Source organism: Carassius carassius, chromosome 49, assembly GCF_963082965.1.
Source record: "Carassius carassius chromosome 49, fCarCar2.1, whole genome shotgun sequence".
Taxonomy (NCBI): Eukaryota; Metazoa; Chordata; class Actinopteri; order Cypriniformes; family Cyprinidae; genus Carassius; species Carassius carassius.
The window spans coordinates 260,851-279,527 of NC_081803.1; the positions used below are offsets into that span (position 1 = coordinate 260,851).

General features: G+C 39.8%; 1 protein-coding gene across 2 annotated transcripts in view; it reads right to left on the reverse strand.

Annotated features, from left to right (window-relative positions):
* LOC132132210 (CDC42 small effector protein 2-like) overlaps positions 1 to 18,677 on the reverse strand; it is a 31,091-nt gene that overhangs the window by 11,441 nt on the left and 973 nt on the right. Inside the window, exon 1 of one of the 2 annotated variants that reach the window (XM_059544528.1) lies at positions 1,529 to 1,679. The exons of the other annotated variant lie outside the window; for it this stretch is intronic. The gene's annotated coding sequence lies outside the window, so the exon portion shown is untranslated. Of the gene's footprint in view, positions 1 to 1,528; positions 1,680 to 18,677 lie in introns of those variants that run through there. 2 annotated transcript variants of the gene reach the window in all.

Sequence of the window (18,677 nt, forward strand, 5' to 3'; positions counted from 1 at the left end):
TCATTTGATTGCAAGCAAGGTGGTGGACACATGCTGGTGCATCCTGTGCTGAGGACACTCAGTGCTCAAACGTCTATGGAAATGAAGATTGGAACAGAGCTGGTCTCTGTGCAGTGTCTTCCGCTGCTAAAATTATCAGTGCATTTCAATACGCTTTGATTCTTTTATTGATGTGAGAGTGTTTAGCTTCTCTGCACTCTCTATTCATCCTGGATTAATCTAATAAAGATCTAAAAGTTGACAGGATATGAGATCACTTTAGACTGAACTATATCCGCCACAAGTTTTTGAATGACAGGATGGGATGCACACAGAAAACACTCCAGTAGCGGTGAGCCCATTGAAAGAGACTGTCAGAGTAAGAAAGGCCTCTGTGTGAGGGGTCAGAGGAAGACCCTTCACAATACACTCAAGACCTGTTCCCAGGGTATATGGCACACAATGACATAAATCACAGATAGAAGAGATTTTGTACTACCATACTGCAGTAAATATAACCAATGATAATATTATTTTACACCAGGTGTGAAGGCAGCTCTTTCAATCAGAACTATATATTATAATTGCAATCTTTTGTTCAGAACTCAAGTGCTATGAATGTAACACTAAGCTGTTTTTACACAGATGTTATTCTGGTTATCCATCTTTTGGTGTGCAGGCATCAAGTTTAAAATAAAAGAGCAAATAAGATTCATTCGTTTTGTCTACTGCAGGATTTTCCAAATATAGGCATTACCACGTGCACTGTAAAAATTATTTTCTGAAGTTTCAAATATAATAAAGATGGACGTTTTGCAAGAAAACTTTTGTCTTTCTACTTCAAAACTTCATATTTAATTTAAAGTAACTTGCTGATTCTTTGTAATTTTTTGTCAAATTTACTAGCAATTTTGGAGTGAATTTTTTTCAGTGCTGTTATTCATTAAACCATTTTTATTGGATGAAATTCAAATTTTGTTATAATTTATTCTTTGAAGAAATCAATACTTGTATCCAGCAAGAATGCATTCAAATGATCAAAATGACAGAAAACACATTTATGTTACAAAAGATTTCAATTTCAAATAAATGCTGTTTTTTTAACCGACAGATTCCATAACATTACTGAGCAGCAAAACCGTTTTCAGTAACAATACTTGCACAATTTTACTGTTTTTACTTCAGTTGTGATCAAAGACATGCAGCCTTGGGGAGCCTAAGATACTTATTTAAAAAATACTTAAAAACCTTTCCAATCTCAAACTTTATGAACACAGTCTGCTCTGATTTTCCTTCCAGGCAATCTAACATTCTGGTCATATGCGCCTTCCTTTATTTCCATTAATGCAAGTGAATGTATGTTTTAACTCAAATACATCAAACCCTCATTATCCTCCTCATCACAAACAGCGATCCCTCATTAGACTGATTCTACTAAACCACACAACTGAGCTCCTGAACTGGATCCAACCAAATACATAAATCACACACCAATACAACAAATCCCAAAGAAACGACTGATTCACAATCTTAAACAGATTTAACTCACCATCCTCAGCGTGCTGCAGTGATGAAGAGAGAGGAGAGGAGAGGCCAGCTGCAGCCCCAGCGTTTATCCCAAGGCTGAGGAGCTGTGCTCCGCTCTCCAGGAGGCCTTTGTCCCACACTCAGTTACGGATCAGCGGCCAAGTGGCATTCATTCACTGCATCACTGACTCCCCCCACCCCGTCCCGTCCCGGCCAGGGTGCATGCACGTTCCTGAGGTCTAAGCCCCGCCCCCTCCGTCTCACTGCTGTGGAGGCTGTTATGTAAGCACCATCCTCCCACTGAACCAGCGCGCTCCTACTGAATGCAGCTTACACAAGCAATGCCGGGGTGGAGAAACACTCGCAATGTGCTGGCTTACAAGCAAACTAGTGAAACCCCCAACAATCCATAATCCTGTTCACTGTATCACACGAGCATTAGCACATGTGCGCCATTACATTCATGGATCTCACCAAAGCTGGAATATTGGCATTAGACATTAGATGGATCCATAACATGAGGAAATACTACTCAGTGGATATATTAATGATTCTTCTTTTTTTTCAGAAAGGGAAACCCCAGCTGCCCTTTTTCAAACTCATTAACCAATGCATGACACAGGACGATTGTTTCACTTGTTGTAGTTTTTATTCAGAAGACATTTATTTGAGTGCACACTACACAAAATCATTTTAGGGCTAAACGATTCGGGTGTTCACTCATGGGTATATTTTTAACAAGAACCAACCTAAAAATCAAAGTTTAAAAGGCAGTGAATATCTTTCCACTTGAGTTTTCATAAGACACGTTCCCACATTTTTTGACTCATACAAAATAACTATAAAATAATAATATGATTTTATGATTTTTCGCAATTATTATTAATATACTGTATATATTGTAGTGCATTAATACTATTGCAATGTTACATAAACTATAACATTTAATATTTAATAAATTCAAGAATTAAAATGATTCCTTGAAATAATTCCTATTCAAGTTTGATTTTACCAGGAAATTCCAGCCAAACGTTATTTGTTAGTTATTTACATCATGTCTGCGAACAAAGAAAAGATATTCCTCAAAACTCCAGATTGATCAACACAGACATGCAGTGACAAATATGTTTCAAATAACTTCCCTGTATTATACATTGGAAATATATTTGAGCAAACTCCCTTGATTACACTCACATTTGTGAAGAACTTTCTCTTCTTGGACAGTTTGTGGACATAGTTGGACATAGGCCTTCTCAGTTAAGTATTTTATGTGTGCAGTGCTACCTCAGTGCTACCTCAGTGTGTGTTCTGTTACACGGGAACAGTCAGGAAACTCTGTGGCAGGACAGTGTTTGATTATACAGGCCCACAAAAACATGCTGGCCATCTGCACGCACTTCAGCCCTTTTTGCCCAAGCTGCCAAATGCAGACTGAGCAGTCTCTTTTCTTAACTTTCACTCCATTCAGGGATCATTTCTTCTTATTTGGCAAAGGAAAAGCTGCCCTGTTCTTTCACTCCCTGCTCTTACTCAATAAAAGAGACGGCTCCATTTTTATTCATCTTTTTCTCTGGGACTTTGATTCAATCAATCCACCTGATGGTAAAACTGGCAAGAAAGCAGCACTCTTTTTATTTATTAACATTTTGCTCAGTACAAATGAATCTGGCTCCGGATTGGACACCCCTGCCCCAAACCATAGGTTGTCCAAGGCATGGTGATACATGATACATTGCTGTGTAAAGACACAAAACGATCGGTCTGTGCAAGAATTGATTGAATTGATTGAAAAGATTCACGCAATGTTCGAACTGTTAGAACTCTCCTGTCTCTCAAATGGACCAAAGACACTCTATCTACAATCTCAGTAAGGAGTGTCAATGGTCCATTTGAGAAATAGATGGCAGTAATGTATGGAATTACATTTGCTTCAGTAAAAATGAACGTAACTTTATAAAATTAACGTAACTTTTTCAGAAACTTTCAAACATGTGCCATTACAAAAGAGAAAAACACAATGAAAATGAAAAGAAAAATGAACTCAGTCTCCCAAATTTTACAGGCTCTTCAAATATGCTTCATTCTATGCTTCATTCTTCATTCTTTACAGACTGAGACGATCGAAGGTCAAATATTATTTAGTAATACAAATCACCGCGAGAGCTTTCCAATATGCGCGCCACTGAGTGGAGTCTGTACTTCCCGGTCAGAGAGCACCTGTCCATCAAAAACTCACTATCCAATCAGAGTAGATCACTGTTAACCCCGCCCCCACGAGAGGCTTGTGTCAAAACACCAAACGAAAAACTGCGAAGCAAAAGCGAAATCTGTGGCAATCCATTCAGAATCCACGATCAGCGAAAACAAATCTTTGGAAAACATTAACAAAGGATGAAGCATATTTGAAGAGCCTGTTAAATTTGTGCAACTGTGTACATTTATTTCATTTTCATTGTGTTTTTCTTCTTTTGTAATGGCATATTTTTGATCATTTCTGAAAAAGTTACGTTCAGTTTTATAAAGTTTTGTTCATTTTTATTGAAGCAAATGTAATTCCATAGTAATGCACTTATAAGTCTGCAATCCGCCATAAAGCAAGAAGACACCTCACACGCCTGCTGCTGAGGACGCACAAAGGAAAGTTCTAAGAGTTCGGACATTGCGTGAATCAGAGGTAAAAAAAAATTATGTAAATACTTTTCAGTTTCTAGCACCAAACGATCATTTCATGTCTTTACACATCAATGTATCATCACTATGCGCAGGTTTTAATTTGGATTTGCCATGATTCCCCATAACCTACATTATAAGACTGACAGACTGCAACGGTTTGAGCTAAAAATCTTGATTTGTGTTCTACTGAAGAAACAAAGTCACCTACATCTTGGATGCCCTTCAAGACCAGGAATGGGCAACTCCACATGATGAAGTAAATGGAAGTAGTCTATCGCTCCAGAAATTATGGACTGCTGTTGAATTGGTTTGTACACCAGAGTCAGACCACTGCTTTGTTGCATTTATGTTGTTACACGTCTGGATGGACGAGCTGGGAACACATTGGGCCAAGCATCCAGTGATCCCTGAATACAGATGTGTTTAAACACATTCTCAGTCATGTGACGAGGTCATCCTTTTAGTCAGAGGAGTCCATCAGTGGTCCTCAACTGTTCCTGGGCATCCACAGATCTGCACATTTAGTAAACTTCCTTTATGTACACATAATAACCCAAGACACAGGTATATATTAAAGTTGCTGAAATATTTACAAATGTTTCTCTCCACTGATGACATCATGCTTTTCCTCTGTATCCAGTAGACAAGTCCTTATTTTATGATCCAGATCACGGTCCCTCATACACTTGAGATTTACACTCCTTAAGATATGCATGATCCCATGATTATTGCATTGTTTTCATGCAATACTTAATATTAATTAATGAACACATTTATGCATTGGGCAAAGCAATTGGCATTGCATTCAATGCATACATTCCCTATTTGCCCCCATGACCTTGGTGGTGATATTTATAGTGCATATTCTATAGGTGAGGTGAAGATATTCCTTTAAAGCCTAGTTTTTATGACACTGGAGAGCTGAGGATGTTGTTTTAGACAGCTCAATGCAAGAATGTGACTTGAGATTTCTGATGCAGAATGCTACACCTTGCAGCATGCATTAAAGGATGTGTTTGACCACAAATGTCACCAAGTCTGGTACGATATGTTTGCACGGCAGCACCACTGGTAGAGGGTTAATTTCCCTTTGCAAAGAAAGCGGTAACAAAGCCTGCCTTATACTACCATTACAGCCAGCTGGCCATTGTCTCATCTCTCCTTAAGGCAATGACCCAGATACTATTGACGATTGACCAGTTGCTTAATAAAGCATCCACTGTCTGCATAGGCCAAATTGCCATTTTTGGCTTGGGAAGAAATATCTTACATTCTTTATAACCATTATACCCTCCAAGGCAATCAGGGAAGTAGCTTTTTTATTTTTAGGAAATATACCTAACAATGTCCTGAGAAAATATTTAGGACATCTGAATAAATGAATAAAACACTCTGATGTTACATAATGCCAAATGCACAAGAGATCCATCACGTCTATGAGACAGATTGAGACTGTGGTATCAGTTCCAATCTCTATCACAGGTTCACTTCACTTTTGTACAACTCTGACCACAAACAAAGCAAAGGCTTTAGTACTTGCAACTGTTTGTTTTACTTAATTATTAATATTTCTGATAATTGAAAACTATGGAGGTGCAGAAGCCTTCAGATAAGTGTAATAGCCAAATACAAAAAGCCAGAATGAGCTTTATTTTAAAACATCTTAGAGAAGCCAACCATGTGTCATGAGGTCACGGGACAAACATGCATCACATGCTTGAAAGTGAATCTTTCCACTGTCTGCACAGCCACCGAAAACAGGATGCACACTGATTGACAATGACAAGACAGATTCATCTACAAAGAGCCAAAGACGCTGAGCTGCCACTGGTGCTAGGGTATTGTACTTGTTTTAGCTACTTATGTTAGCATCTCAAAGCAGACATTTTAAGAACGGCTTTTATGCAAAATCTTACAGAATTTGGCAACAAGCCAACTTACAATCTTTGTGGTCCTACACTGTTGCTGAAAAAGTTAGATGCATTGACTCTCAGAATCAAATTAAATCAATACTCGACTGATGACCCTACTATTAAAATTATAACTTATTTTGAATAATCTTGTTGACTTAAGTAACGACAACTTTTTAGCACATAAAGTTATTAAACTCAATAAATTCAAGTAGCCACTACTACAAATAGTCACTAATCGATGCATGTATTCAATAATGGTACTTTATTTTTATCTTATTTTCATTGTGTTCAGTATAGAAAACTTTACTGATTACACAGCTGGTTTATATGTGGATGTTAATTTAGGAGTGTTGTACAGGAATTTTATTATTTATGTATTTGTTTCATTTTTAGATTTATTTCGATTAAAACGTTTGAACACTACACAATGATTTGTAATTAAAAATATAAATCTATATAAAATGTTTTCATTTGCAGAGCTTGTTTTGTGGAATGAGACGTGCAACTTAAAAGATCCAAGAAGGTGATATTAATATGTGCAAATTTGAGTTTATAATGTCTTTGTAACCTTTTGGGACCAGGACTTTTAATGTAGAGACAAAAATCTCTTGGAATTCATTAAAAATGTCTTTATCTGTGTTGATACAGCACTCTGTTAACAACCAGGCCTTTCAGCAATGACCTTCTGTGTTTATGATCGTCTTCTGGACAACTGTCAAGTCAGTAGTCTTTCCGATAATTGTTTTTCCCACCATTTAACTGAATTACAAAAAATAAAGACCTTTTCCATGAAATTCTAATTTTTTGAGATGCACCTGTACTTTAACTGGAATTTAGCAATTGGTTTCCTCGCTTTTTCTTAGTAATGTCAACTTATTACATTTTACAGTGACTGACTTATTGCATTCTGCCCGACAGGACTGGACAAAAAATTGTTAATGTAACCCTATAAACCTCAAATTTAAATAATTTTATTATATTTGAAATAACTTTTTCAAATAAAAATAATAATAAAAAACTTGAAAAAACGAATTTTGAAAGCTACAAATATTCTCAATTCAGTTCTGAATGAAACAAAACCCTGTTCTTATACTCAATATGGAAATTCGACTTAGAGTAATCATCATAAGCAGGGGTGCACATAAGTGGTCCGCAGGTCCGCATGCGCCACCAAAATAAAAAATGCGTTATATAAATATGTTCTGACAGCGCATTTGCGTACCGACATGGTTGACAGCTGTTAATGCACAATTACCATTTTAGATCACAAACTGTACTATATAAGTTTTATTTTCAACCTGAAAGCATAAATCTAGACTATAGACTCTATGCACGATTACTTCCGCATTTTGTCTTCTACTGTTTCTAAGCACAATACAACTGACACTCATCCACTGACGCTAAATCCGGAAGCGCGTGTACTTACTTGCCGGTAACCCGCCGAAATAAAAGCCTGCTGATTTTAAGTTTGAATATGATGAAAACGCTTTTGTTTATTTATTTTTTGGGACGCTTTTTTCCAAAGCGACTTAAAATTTGGGAATACATAAAGCGATTCTTCTTAAAGAGGCAAACAAACAAAGTAGTAAATATTAGCATTTTATTTTTAAGTTTATTTACTATAAAATAAATGCATTTGTATTTAATACTAGGACTGCTTTTTATTTTTAATAATATTATCACACACTATTATTTAGTTTATTTACTATTATTTAATTTTTTTTAAATAAATAAATAAAGTGTAATAATATTATAACTATTATTAATTAATTTTTTATAGTTGCATTTAATGAGTCACGCTATATGCAGTGTGAGGACCAAACCAAATCTCCAGGTTCTCTTATGAGAAACAGGCTGAAAAAAATGAAGTGCACCCCTGATCATAAGTGTGAAAAAGGCAGAGGTGTCAAGTAACGAAGTACAAATACTTCGTTACATTACTTAAGTAGAAATTTGGGGTATCTATACTTTACTTGAGTAATTATTTTTTAGCCGACTTTTTACTTCTACTCCTTACATTTTCACGCAAGTATCTGTACTTTCTACTCCTTACATTTTAAAAATAGCTTCGTTACTGCTATTTCATTTCGGCTTGTTTTCATTCCGGCTTGTCATCATTCAAAAAAAAAAAAAAAAAAAAACTATCCAGACAAATCGCGCCATCCGGATGGAGTGAATTTGATTGTGGTTGGATGAGAAGTATAAACCGATACCATTCCGACACCCTATTGGTTTGTACGCGATCCATCGCACCTGCACATGACACAAATCACGTCACACTCCAGCCAGGACATAGCCAGTTTTGGGTTCGTTTATCAAAAAATATATTTCTTAAAAGTAAGGTTGGATATGGAACCGGTATGCACCTTACTGAATAAGAGGAAGCAGATTTCGGTGCCTTTTAAATGCCTGAGCGATCGATTGAAATGTTTGTCCTGGTTCTCCGAAATGTACACAAGAAGCACGGGCATCGCTAGGCTTTTTTAGCGGGGCTGTAGCATTTAGCTCCATAAACTGTATACAAATTTGTGATCGCCTCAGAGTCAGTCCCCTTAAGTCTCATATGAAACCGGCGTCAGACCGGTCTCCTCTCCGTCTTTCAGCGCGCTCTTCAATCCGCAGACCGCGGCGGAGCAGCGCGAGCGGAAACAAACACAGAGGAAACAAGGTATGTGTTTATCGAAAGATTGTTAGAATATCCGTATCTGTGCAGTTCTTTGTCATAAATACAGTTTACAAAAGGTCACGAGGGAGCAGTCGGTTTCTCATCTTCTGTAAAGTTTTCGCTGCGTTCACCGCTCATCACTAAACAGCTGTTTCCTCCAGCAAAAATCTAGCCCTTAACACATATGAACGAACACTTACACTTATTTAAATATACTTAATTTAATCGTACGTACTTTATACATACACCAGCTACTGTGCAAAAGTCTTGGGCACGTTAGTATTTTCACTAAAGAATGGTGTTCGGCCAGTTATTTATATACTTTGCTGTTTCAGTATAAAATATGTTTACATTTCCAAACATTCATTTCGCCGTTGTCAGACTGCTTGTGCATTCAAAATCGCACTAGATTATTAATAAAATTAATGGCAAACTGATATTTCCTACTGACACACTACAGCATATATATAAATAACTGGCTTAAAACCCTTTTTTGGGGTGAAAATACTAATGTGCCTTAGACTTTTGCACAGTACTCTACTTTACAAACGACTGTTGCTACTTTATAAAGAATGAGCATACAGTCATTCACAGAACTGATTAAAGACAGAGACAGACAGCACTCATCTTAACTAAATATCAGAGTGAGTGACAGAGATACAGTCGAAACATTATGTGTGGTTTTTGTATTAAGTAATGACCCAGATTATGAAATACATTTATTAGCCTTAGATTAAGCATAACTTGGGAAATAAGAGCATCCAAAGTGAAAGCTATGTATTTATTTTAAATATTTGTAATGTTCTTTAATGTTATCCATAGTTTTTTTGTGGGTCTTTTTTTTAAAGTATCGGTTCAGGCACCGTTTAGGCGCCGGTACCGTTTTAAAAGTATCGAAATGGCACTGGATTATTTCTCACTGGCTCATTTACCAAATGGGTGCTTTCTCTTCGTCCTCCACAAATTAAGCTAGTGAGACGTTTTAATAAATTATCGTTTGCGATTGACGACGCGATTGACAATGTTGTGATAAGTAGGCTATACCAACTTTGTAACTCGTTACCCCCCCCCCCCACACACACAGACTGGACATAGCAAATACAGGAAGCTATCAATCAAGAAGGTATCAGGATTATGAGTTTTTTCATTTTTAGTTTTTGATTAATCACTTGGATTAATCATTCACTTTGACAGCACTATAATCTTTCTTGTATATAGACAACCATACAAGGCTAATTGTTTTTTAGCCTCCACCAATGTTCTTGTCCATTGCCCTCGCAGATTCCTGCAGCTAAGCTTGGATGTACATTTACATTCCATTAAAGGTTATTGATGACATGCCTCTGAAGTTTGACTTTTTGCACCATAACAATACTTATAGGCCACTATAGGGTGACCATATGAGCCATTTTCCCAGGACACGTCCTTACCAGGATTTTTATATTGCCTAAAATATCCAGATTTTGGCTGTTTGTGCTTTGCAGATCGATCATTGTATGGCATTCATAAGTGTCATACAATGATTGGTGCGCAGCGACGCTTCAAGTTGAATGAACGAACAAACACCTAACATGTACGTGTATTTGCATTACTCTGATCGTTCTCTTTAGATCTCACCTTATCACACGCCACGACTGGTTGATTATGTAACATACCTGCATGTCCATCCATCCATCCATCCATCTTCTACCGCTTATCCGGGGCCGGGTCGCGGGGGCAGCAGTCTAAGCAGAGAACCCCAGACTTCCCTCTCCCTAGACACTTCCTCCAGCTCTTCTGGGGGGACACCGAGGCGTTCCCAGGCCAGCCGGGAGACATAGTCTCTCCAGCGTGTCCTAGGTCTCCCCCGGGGTCTCCTCCCAGTGGGATGTGCCCGGAACACCTTCCCGGGAAGGCGTCCAGGAGGCATCCGGAACAGATGCCCGAGCCACCTCAGCTGACCCCTCTCGATGTGGAGGAGCAGCGGCTCTACTCTGAGCTCCTCCCGGGTGACTGAGCTTCTCACCCTATCTCTAAGGGATCGCCCAGCCACCCTGCGGAGAAAGCACATTTCGGCCGCCTGTATCCGGGATCTTGTCCTTTCGGTCATGACCCAAAGCTCATGACCATAGGTGAGAGTAGGAACGTAGATTGACCGGTAAATCGAGAGCTTCGCCTTGTGGCTCAGCTCTTTCTTCACCACGACAGACCGGTACATCGACCGCATTACTGCAGAAGCTGCACCGATCCGTCTGTCAATCTCCCGTTCCATCCTTCCCTCACTCGTGAACAAGACCCCAAGATACTTAAACTCCTCCACTTGAGGCAGGAACTCTCCACCAACCTGAAGTGGGCAAGCCACCCTTTTCCGACTGAGGACCATGGCCTCGGATTTGGAGGTGCTGATTCTCATCCCAGCCGCTTCACACTCGGCTGCAAACCGTCCCAGTGCATGCTGAAGGTCCTGGCCTGATGAGGCCAACACGACAACATCATCCGCAAAGAGCAGAGACGAAATCGTGTTGTCACCAAACCTGACCCCCTCCGGCCCCTGGCTGCGCCTAGAAATTCTGTCCATAAAAATCATGAACAGAACCGGCGACAAAGGGCAGCCCTGCCGGAGTCCAACACGCACCGGGAACAAGTCTGACTTACAGCTGGCAATACGAACCAAGCTCCTGCTCCGTTCGTACAGGGACCGGATAGCCCTTATCAAAGGGCCCCGGACCCCATACTCCCGGAGAACCCTCCACAGGCCGCCGCGAGGGACACAGTCGAATGCCTTCTCCAAATCCACAAAGCACATGTGGACTGGTTGGGCATACTCCCATGAACCCTCCAGCACCCTGTAGAGGGTATAGAGCTGGTCCAGTGTTCCACGGCCTGGACGAAAACCACACTGTTCCTCCTGAATCCGAGGTTCTACTATCGGCCGGATTCTCCTCTCCAGTACCCTGGCATAGACTTTCCCAGGGAGGCTGAGAAGTGTGATCCCCCTGTAGTTGGAACACACCCTCCGGTCCCCCTTCTTAAAAAGAGGGACCACCACCCCGGTCTGCCATCCCAGAGGCACCGTCCCCGACTGCCACGCGATGCTGCAGAGGCGTGTCAGCCAAGACAGCCCCACAACATCCAGAGACTTGAGGTACTCAGGGCGGATCTCATCCACCCCCGGTGCCTTGCCACCGAGGAGTTTCTTGACTACCTCGTTGACTTCAGCTTGGGTTATGGACGAGTCCACATCTGAGCCCTCAGCCTCTGCTTCCTCAATGGAAGACGTGACAGCGGGATTGAGGAGATCCTCGAAGTATTCCTTCCACCGTCCAACGACATCCCCAGTTGAGGTCAACAGCTCCCCACCTCTACTGTAAACAGCGTTGGTAGGGCACTGCTTCCCTCTCCTGAGGCGCCGGACGGTTTGCCAGAATCTCTTCGAGGCTGACCGATAGTCCTTCTCCATGGCCTCACCGAACTCCTCCCAGGCCCGAGTTTTTGCCTCCACAACCACCCGGGCTGTAGTCCGCTTGGCCTGCCGGTACCTGTCAGCTGCCTCTGGAGTCCCACAAGCCAACCAGGCCCGATAGGACTCCTTCTTCAGCTTGACGGCATCCCTTACTTCCGGTGTCCACCACCGGGTTCGGGGATTGCCGCCTCGACAGGCACCGGAAACCTTACGGCCACAGCTCCGAGCGGCCGCTTCGACAATGGAGGTGGAGAACATGGTCCACTCGGACTCAATATCTCCAGCCTCCCTCGGGATCCGGTCGAAGCTCTGCCGGAGGTGGGAGTTGAAGATCTCTCTGACAGGAGACTCGGCCAAACGTTCCCAGCAGACCCTCACAGTACGTTTGGGTCTGCCGAGTCTGTCCAGCTTCCTCCCCCGCCATCGGATCCAACTCACCACCAGGTGGTGATCGGTTGACAGCTCCGCCCCTCTCTTCACCCGAGTGTCCAAGACATACGGCCGGAGGTCGGATGAAACGACCACAAAGTCAATCATCGACCTACAGCCTAGGGTGTCCTGGTGCCACGTGTACTGATGGACACCCTTATGCTTGAACATGGTGTTCGTTATGGACAAGCTGTAACTAGCACAGAAGTCCAATAACTGAACACCGCTCGGGTTCAGATCAGGGGGGCCGTTCCTCCCAATCACGCCCCTCCAGGTGTCACTGTCGTTGCCCACGTGGGCGTTGAAGTCCCCCAGTAAAACGACGGAGTCCCCAGTCGAAGCACTTTCCAGCACCCCTCCCAGAGACTCCAAGAAGGCTGGGTACTCTGCATTGCCGTTCGGCCCGTAGGCACAAACGACAGTGGGAGACCAACTTGACCCGAAGGCGCAGGGAAGCGACCCTCTCGTTCACCGGGGTAAACTCCAACACATGGCAGCTGAGCTGGGGGGCTATAAGCAAACCCACACCAGCCCGCCGCCTCTCACCTTGGGCAACTCCAGAGTGGTGAAGAGTCCATCCTCTCTCGAGGAGTGTGGTACCAGAGCCCAAGCTGTGTGTAGAGGTGAGTCCGATTATCGCTAGTCGGAACCTCTCTACCTCACGCACAATCTCGGGCTCCTTCCCCGCCAGTGAGGTGACGTTCCACGTCCCTAGAGCTAGTTTCCGTGTCCAGGGATCGGGCTGTCGAGGCCCCCGCCTTCGACTGCCACCCGATTGTCTAAGCACCGGCCCCTTACGGTCCCTCCTGTAGGTGGTGAGCCCACGGGAAGGCGGCCCCACGTCGCTCCTTCGGGCTGAGCCCGGCCGGACCCCGTGGGGGGAGGCCCGGCCACCAGGCGCTCGCATACGAGCCCCAACCCCGGGCCTGGCTCCAGGGTGGGGCCCCGGCTGCGCATATATTGGTCAAACTACTTTGGATGTTTTAGGCAATATAGAAATTCTGGCAAGGACGCGTCCTGGGAAAATGGCTCATATGGTCACCCTAGGCAACTAGTCATCATATCTCTAGTTCTTTAATGTATTTGCATTGTACTAAAGTACGTTCATTTTCAATGGGCATATATGCGGCTGAAACAGGTAGCCTAGTGCATCCCAAATTTTTCAACATGAACATTTTAATATAACATTATAGTCATTATGGCCTATGGCTTTTAGAATAATGTTTTTTTGAGGAGGTGGGGTAGTGCACAATAGGCCCCTGTGGCGCGGCATAAGCTTTTGTTCTAAATGGCATTTTTTCCCCTTACATTACTTTTACTTTTATACTTTAAGTAGTTTTTTAAACCAGTACTTTTACACTTTTACTTGAGTAAAAAGCTTGAGTTGATACTTCAACTTCTACAAAAGTCTTTTTAAACCCTAGTATCTATACTTCTACTTAAGTAATGAATGTCAATACTTTTGACACCACTGGAAAAAGGAATAAAAGCAGTTGGTGTTTTCCTATCACTAGCGTTCATTCCTCTTGGAATCGGAAAGGAATTAAAAGTATGTTTTTGGAGTTTTGCAAAAGGTAGAATTACGTTTTTCATGTTGCAAGATTAATACTTACAGAATTATAAGTGATGCTTGCCTTAGAAAAGCAACCATTGAATATTTTACATTGTTTAATATAATTTACAGCAATTCAAACCCCGCGAGATGCTGTATAACTTAATGAACAAAAGTATGTTTGGTTCTTCTGCAAAGGTCAAAACTGAATTAAAGCTGCAATGCCACAAACATTCAGGGACAGGTGCCAAGATACAATGATACAAGGAATTTCTGAACATCACACAGACTAAAGGTCTTCAGCCTGGGAGGATCTCTTAAAGAGAAACATATGGAGGCTAGATTGGATTAGGACGTTCCTGAGCATCCTGCAGTGTTAACTACAAACACACAGCTTAACGGCCAGCTGTAACACACATCGAAATGCAATGGTTTGAGCGGAAAATGCAATTTCACAGCCTTGGTATTAAAGCAATCCTAGAATACTCTTGTTTTGTCCTGAATAACAATAGTGCGATCACTCACTCAATGGTACATGACCAGATTTCTGTGCTTAGCACCAAATAAAGATGATTTGTTTTGTTCCTGGATCATATTGAAGAAGAACTAGATTGTGAAACAGTGCGATTTTCTTAAAAAAGCTTGTGATTCTATCAACCTGCATTCTCAGATTTTCTAGAACACTAAAGGAGAAAATGTGACGAATCTTTATGCAGCTGACTTGTTTTTAAATGCAGGTCACATGAACAGATTTTTTTTAAATGTTCTACTTGGAAAAATAAAATAAAAATAATGGAAAACAGCCAACACGTGAATATTGCTTCATCGTGGAATGCGAGTAAATAATGACAGAATTGTCATATTTGGGTGACTAACTCTGCTAACCAGAAAGTACAAACTGTAATTCACAGACTAAATTGCGAACTGGTCTTGGGTTCACTAAAGTTCCACCAGGATTTGTCTGCGGATTTAATTCAAGCTGTTGACATTTGTCAACTAAATCCTCCTCGTGCAATCAAGATCCAAATATGAATCTCAGATAACTGAACAGATAAGAAGAGAGCTAGGCAGTGTGATGAAGGACACAAGAGCCCACTTACAAAACAATTATGAAGACTAGGTTTCAGTAAATAGTCATAAATGTTTACATTACAACCAGAATGTTTTTGTCTCCTCCATTCACAGCAAGGGTGTGTTTTTATTTTATTTATTTTTTTGTATTCATAGCCAGAGAGTGTTTTTATTTATTTATTTATTTTTTTCGTATATTTTGTACTGGTTGCAGGGTCTGATGTGTTGTCTCAAGTCCAAGTTTGGGATCAATAAGATTAAACAAAATAAAAATAATAATACTTTTGTTAAGCAAGAAAGACATTTAATTGAACAAAAGTGACAATAAAAAATAAAAAAATAAAAAATTATATTCACCAAACAATCATCAGGAAGTATGTCCTCAAAAATATAAGCAGTACAACACGATATTCATATGTGTTTCTTATCATCATATCTTCATGATTTCTGAAGATCATGTGACACTGAAGACTGAAGGATTGATGCTGAAAATACAGCTTTGATCACAGGAATAAATTAGAGTTTACAATATATTCACACAGAAGACAGTCGTATTAAATTAGAATAATATTTCACTATTACTGTTTTTACTTTATTTTTGATCAAATAAACACAGCCCTGGTGAGCAGAAGAGGCTTCTTACCGATCCCAAACATTTAAACGATATAGTTTCTTGAAGACTTAAGCAAAGTCAAGACAATGTAATTGTATTAAGTTCTTTACTGTAATAAGTTAAAATGCTGATAAGGTCTATAGTGCTTTAATGTTTTATAGGGCACAATTTAGCAGTTTAGAGCTGGGAGATATATTTTGGTGTAGTGACAAACCCATTTTCAGTCAGAATTAATATAAGATGATGTGTATCACTGTTATGATGGTCATATCGCTCACCCCGAAGCAGTTTCATCAAGGAGCTGATAGAAAATCATGCCATATCACTTATCTTTAGTCCACTGGTGAGCAAACCAAAGGCAACTGTGGCTTTAAATGAAATAGTCCATCTGATGTTGGATAATGAAGAAATAAAACGACCTTAGGCTACACCAGGCCTCCAGTTCTCCTCTGGCTATACACTATAAACATAATGCTAGTAACGTTTGATTATGAATTTAGGGCCAGATTTACTAATTAGCGTGAGAGTGCTGTAATCTCATAAAAACCCTGATAGGGATGGAAAAATCTGTGCTTGATCTACTGACATTGAGCAAATTAAAAACTCTTATAAATGCACATGTAATAAGGTCAGCTGCAAAAATAACTGTCCACGCCTTTTCTTCACAAATGTTTCTTTAGTAAATCCTGACAGTAGTGTCTTAAAGTTTCTGGAAGATTTAAACAGTGAGGTGGGATGTTAACACAAAGTCTCACTGAGGTGTTTAGACGATGTGATGTGATGTGATGTGAGTATCTGCTGACTGATCTTCTCTCCTGACTGCATGTCTCACATGTCACGCCGCGGGCCAAAGATGATATCTGCCTCCCCTGCTACACTGTGACCAAAGAGATGATTACAAAAAAAAAACATGGTGACTTTCCATTCTGATCTGCTAACCAGACAAATAAGCACTTATAGGGACAATGAGAAGGCAATGCAAATGTAGCCGCTGTCAAATATGCCTGAAGCTACTGTTATCTGATTGACTGATTGACTAGATGTATAGAAGATCAAGACAGAGCAGAAGTCATGTTCTATAAAAGCATTTTTTTTTTTGTTCCAGAAAGCTTTAATTAAAACTTCTTATTTCAGCAGAATGCAAGTGAACCATATTTAATGTAGTCTGGATCATTTTTGGATGTGGCATGTCACATATAATACCTTACATAAACCATGCCAGTTCTCAGTCAAAACCTATAGTCACATCTTTCTACAAAATGAGACAATAATCAGCAGTACACACAACAAAACAAAATATTTGGCTAGATTGGAAAAATAAAAATAGTTGTATCGATTTTTTGCTTAACCAACCCAATAAAACTAGCCATTTAAACATGTTTTACCATTTGTTTGTGTTGTTTTATGTGTTTTGTTTCACTTTTCAGTGTTTTTTTCCCTTTGATTTGTGTTGTTTTATATGGTTTTGTTTTACTTTTCTGTGTTATGTTGTTTTGTTTTCCTTTGATTTGTGTTGTTTTATGTTGTTTTGTTTAGCTTTTCTGTGTTTTGTTTTGTGTGGTTTTGTTTCCCTTTGATTTGTCTTGTTTTATATGGTTTTGTTTTACTTTTCTGTGTTGTGTTGTTTTGTTTTCCTTTGATTTGTGTTGTTTTATGTTGTTTTGTTTTGCTTTTCTGTGTTTTGTTTTGTGTGGTTTTGTTTCCCTTTGATTTGTCTTGTTTTATATGGTTTTGTTTTACTTTTCTGTGTTGTGTTGTTTTGTTTTCCTTTTATTTGTGTTGTTTTATGTTGTTTTGTTTTGCTCTCTCAAACAGCAGACCTTTGGAGGGTCATGAAAGTTTTAAAAGAATCCATACTTAAAGTGTTACATTTTGTTTATTACTTTCACAAAAGAAATTTACAGTTGTGGTCAACGAATATGACCAAATCAAGACTGTGGTCATTTAATTGAAAGTTTCTTTCTCTTTTACTGATACTGTAGCAGGCCATCAATGTAAAAAATATATTTGATAACAGAAAAGTTCTCAATCAATAGAGTTTTGCATTAATTTATTAATCATGTGGTTTCTATTGTCTAATCTGACTCTCATAAGACAGTCCATTTAAACTTTCCCACAGTCTGTGAGATGATAAATCTCAATTATTAAATGCAAAATTGCATATTCATTATGCAAGTGACAGAATCAAAATGTAATCCTAGAAAAAGAGGTATTTCTGTCATATATTCTCACTGATGCCAATCTGAAATATCAATATAATACTTTATTATGATTATGAATCTGAGCGCACAGCTTTGGAGAAGATCAGGAGGCAACAGCATGATTTTGATTTTGTAGGCTACAGTACAGTTTTCTCTGTTCAGACAGGCCTGACCTATTCATCTGCACTGCATACAACTATCCTGTCTTTGGCTGCAATTTAAATTATATATAACATTTTTTAATGGTTTTAGTTTTAGTTTAGCTAATGATAATCACCCTGCCCATTGTCATTTGTAATTGTAGCAGTTCTCTGTTACAAACCAGGACTTAATTCTCAGAGAGAAGTCTGTAGTTTCAACGTTAAATCAAGATTTGGCATTTTGATTTAAAATTATGATAACATGGATTTAGAAAATATTCTATACATCATTGGCTCTTGTAAAAAAAGAACATGATATGTGTGGTTTAAAAACAATGCTTACAACACCTTTGAAGCAATAAGCCCACTCATGTGTGCTGTAGTGATTTGTCATGTGTAAAATAAGTAATATGCAAAGCCGAGTACCTCTTCTAAAAAACAAAATGTAAATAAAAATAAAAAATCTTAATAT